At 32.5% G+C, this 4,757-nt stretch overlaps 1 pseudogene; it reads left to right on the forward strand.

Annotated features, from left to right (window-relative positions):
- The first annotated feature begins 303 nt into the window (after window positions 1–303).
- LOC149179525 (uncharacterized) lies at window positions 304–780 on the forward strand (annotated as a pseudogene).
- Window positions 781–4,757: the final 3,977 nt, after the last annotated feature.

The raw sequence follows: 4,757 nt of genomic DNA on the forward strand, positions 1-4,757 counted from the left end.
AATGTTTTGACAAGATTAGGGGATTTGAAACTTTAACTACGTTTTTGCATTTTTAAATCTGGTATAGTTTTCCTCAAATTTTTTGTGAAATTGTTTTACTTCTTTCTAGAATTTGAATTCTTCAGGAGTCAGGTTTTTTTGTTTCTATCTATCCATAGTTTCATAAACAAATCCTGTTGTCTGTTGATGTTTACACTAGACTGGTAGCGGTAGTTTCCTTCAGACTACTATTTAATTCATCGTTTCTTATTACATAATATGAACTGTTGGTTAGTGAGTAGTCATGGAATTTTTTAGAAGGTAATGTCAGTACGACTTAGAAGCCATCATGAAAAATATCTTTGGGCGGATGAGGATGAGGAGATAGTTACTCAGGATAGAGATGGTGCAAAACTAAATGCAAGATGGAAAGTTGAATTTATTGAAGGTGATTCTGTGATAAGATTGAAAAGTTGCTATAACAAATACTTGACAGCAACAAAGATACCATTTCTTCTGGGGATGACAGGGAAGAAGGTCTTGCAAACTGTACCACTAAGGTTGGATTCATCTATTGAGTAGGAACCCATCAAGGATGGCTTTCATGTTAAACTTAAAACACGATATGGGAATTTTTTGCATGCAAATGGTGGCCCTCCCCCATGGAGGAATAGAGTAACCCATGACATCCCACACAAAAAAACTACTCAAGATTGGGTACTTTGGGAAGTTGATGTGGTGGAAATATTTGTGCCATCTTCAAAATGTTACTTCTCTGGTAAGCTTTCGATTTTATGTTAGTTGTCACATTTCTTAGTGTGAGTTTTGGTTGGTTAGGGTTTAAATCTAGTGATTTGTTGCCTTGCAACTAGATCCACAATTTGCATTGTAAAAGATGGCCTGCCCATGAATTGATGCTGACAACATTAAATTGTTTGATCTCAAGTTTTCTAGTCAACACTTGCTCCAAAAAATGATATGATTCAATGTCAGAGAATGGATCTACTACTGACCTTCTTAACAATACAAATGCAAATGTGGCAGAAGTTGCAGCAAGTGTTATTGCACATTGTTGTGTAACCAACATGCAACAACATGCTTTGTTGAATGTTGGTGCACCATCACCTTATGGGACTAACCTGCATCAGACTCAAAACCGGAGAAGGTTAACCACATAGAATCTCTGAAGAGAATTCCCACATTGCCCAATTCTAATCATTGACATGCCACTCAAATTTTCAAAATCAAACATGTTATGCTCATGCATCATACATATAATGAGGATTATAATTTGAATCCTCATGCATCATACAAATAATTTGAATCCTTTCAAATTTTCATGTTTCAAACTAATTTACTATTGTATGAATTAGATCTTCGTGCATTACAAAAACAAGTTCCAATACTTTCAAAATTTTTAATCAAGTCCTCATGCATCATACACAGAATTTGAATCCTTTCAAATTTTTCATCCTTTAGAGTAATTTACTATTGCTAATAATTTGAATTTCAGTGTATGTTTTTAGGTTGAAAATTGATCAATGTATGTTGGTAATTAGTCTAGATGTTCAACAGTCGACAATGGAACCTTATCAACAAAGCAGTAGCAAGGGCAAATGTTCTCATATGAATGGAGATGATAGCACAACTGATAGAAATCATTTATTTCTTACCAGTGATGTTGAGGCTCTGCATTGTTCAATTTGTATGGAGGAGTGGACAACTGCAGAAGATCACCATATAGGTGAATCATTTCTTGCTTGTTTTAGCAGCTATTTAATTTCTTTCATGGCTTAATTAGAGAATATTTCTTCTTGGTTGGCTTGAACTCCTGACATTTTGACTGCTTTAGGCTTTGAGAAGAGATACTTTATGGATCTGCCACTCACTTTCTCTTTATCTGGCATTTGTTGCTTGTGATGACTTGAGATGGAGTCTTAACATACGAGATTGATCTGATGATATCATGACTTACACACATTTATAGGTGGAAGCTGTAAGTTTCCCTTTCCTGTGTTGACATGCTTTCATAATGAGAGTAAGGGTACTTCCATGTCACAGAGTTGGAGCTCATCTGTTATGTGTGATTTGAAGATTGGATGTCTTCATTGCATAAGGTTTTTGTAAATCTTAATATGAATCACGAATGTCATGACTGTTGATTACACTGTCCGACATGACTTGGCGATTTGTCACACACTTTTGCAGTCATTTGCCCCGAATATTTCTTCCTTCTTTACATCAATCATTCCATACCTTCACAACATGGCCTTGTGAGTCATCCAAATTGGTGACCTGATTGGTATCTCTTCTAGCATGCTGGAAATTGATGTGTTGGAAGGATCTTTTGTAGCTCAACCACTAATGTATGCAACCTGCTAATTCACATTAAAGGAATTGTAAAAATTGTTGACGGTTCAATCCATCTATTGTAGGATTTTAATGTTCTATCCACCTTAATGTTCTATCCACCTTCCAGAAGCCACTCGCAATCAGGTGAGTTAATGGTTTGAGAAAACCGACAACAACTGAGTGTGATGGACATTGAAAAAGAAGTGGAAGTTGACATGGACATCGGATTTTCAAGATAAAGGTGGTTGAATGTTCACAAATGAGAATATGCCAAAAAAGCAAGATGCGCAAAGTGCCAAAAATGCAAGTTGTCTATTCCAAAAGATGAAGTTAGCATGAACATCAGATTATCAAGACAAAGATGGTTCAATGTTCACAAATATTTTGATCTTGAGGTTGTGTGACATAACAATAACAATCACCCTATCATTTTACGTCACCATCATAAGCCCCATTACATTTATTTGGATCGATGTTGTTTATCGAGGCCACAAATTTGCTCGATTTTGTTCATTTTTTTTTATGGTGGAAATGGATTCAGCGCCATCAAAAACCCCCCGGGCACCCAAAATCCTGAAGCCCAGATTTCCCAACTTTTTGGTTGGTTTTTGGCAAAAATTATGCTGGAATTTCCACTATTTTTTGGGGTAATTTGTGGTCTACACTACTCTATTTGGATTTGGTTGTTGGATTTGAAGAGACTCTGCGTGTTACATTTATCTAGATATGGTAAGGCATATTCGCATAGGTCTAGAATATTTGCATGGTTGGAATCTCCATGAAACATAACATATGATAAAAAAGAAACACCAGTATAGAAACACAATTGCATAATTTTTTTACTTCTTTCTTCTATGCTACTATTTCCCATAAGACATTTCCTTTACAACATATGGTGAAATTGCTAGTTTACCATCATGTAAACCATTGTAGTGGCTGACAAAATCACATCAACTTTAATTCAATAATTAAATTTACCTTCTCAATGATCAATTGACTTTAATTTAATCTGACGGATTTACCTTCTCAATGATCAATTGCTAATAAAATACTAGTTAATAAACACCTTAATACAGATCTCGTTAGCAAATAGAGCACTTGGAAAAATTCAACCAAGGTTTTGTTATCAACCAAATCATTGTCGACAAGTGTTTTTATCAACTTATGCTTTTCAACAAACGCCTTATTACCCTTGCACTTAATTGTTTCGGACTAAATTTGCTTTTATCAATCCTTTACATATTAAAAATAGTTAGTGTAGTATTTGGCTTAAATTTTTTCAAGAAGGTGCAAGTCCTTGAGTTATATATTAACATCTTTCCTGAATTTAATAATAACTTTATCAGTAATATAAATGTCGAGTCAGAGTCATCTCTAATTTGTTTTTACATACTATTAATATGACGGATTTCCCTTAGAATGAAATTTTAATATGCATTAATACATATTCTACTATATTGTAATTATAAATGTTATCTTGATAATTTAATAACTATTTTAGGAGACAATGGTTATATTATGAATTAATGAGTGGTTAAATACAATGAAAAAGAAAATGGTTATATTATGAATTAATTTGAGCGGTTAAATGTCTTGAGTTTCGTGAAAAAAAAAAAGTTTTGAGTTTAAGATTAATTTTATAAGTTAATTATCTTTATTACGTATTTTACTTAATACTTTATTTAAATTAAATATGTGATAATCAATATCTATATTGAATATCAATTATAAAATACAAAAAATATTAAATTTTATTTACAAATTTCTATATATAATTTGAACATTAATATAGTTTTGAAATTTTATTTTTAGTACTCACATGAAATGTTTAAAATGTGTGACTAAAATTAATTAATAAAATGTGTGACTAAAATTAATTAATTTATTATTATTATTGTTTGCTAAAGTATGTGAGTTTTTGGGTTACTGCATGTTTAATTGCATGTTTAATTTTTGGTTTGATAAATTAGATTTAGGAGCATCTAAGTTGTCAAAATCAATGAGAGATTGTACTAGGCTTAGGCCATACTAGCCCTTAACATTGCTGACTTTTTGCCCACTGAATTTACATCACTAAATGAAGCCCCTTGAGAAGTGACTTAGATGAGACTCAACTCCACACAAACAAACTAGTCTCTACAATATATGTGATTAAAAAAATTACATAAGAGAATACTCTTGCACATAATTTTTGGTCTTTCCTGTTGGGTTTTAAAGTTATTACCAGCATAGGTCTATTTTAAATACGGATCTAATATGAGCTGAAAGGGATTCAATTTCTTCGCATGCAATTTTTTTTATGAGTAGACATTATTTAAATGTTTTTATAGTTATTTATTTATTTAGTTTTTTTGACAGAGATGAGTAAAATTTTGACTTTGATGACAGACGGACAGCGTTACACATCATACTGAACTGTAAAATAA

This window comes from Pinus tabuliformis, chromosome 3_2, assembly GCF_031772625.1.
Source record: "Pinus tabuliformis cultivar Carrire ecotype Pingquan chromosome 3_2, CPIR1, whole genome shotgun sequence".
In the NCBI taxonomy this organism is placed as follows: domain Eukaryota; kingdom Viridiplantae; phylum Streptophyta; class Pinopsida; order Pinales; family Pinaceae; genus Pinus; species Pinus tabuliformis.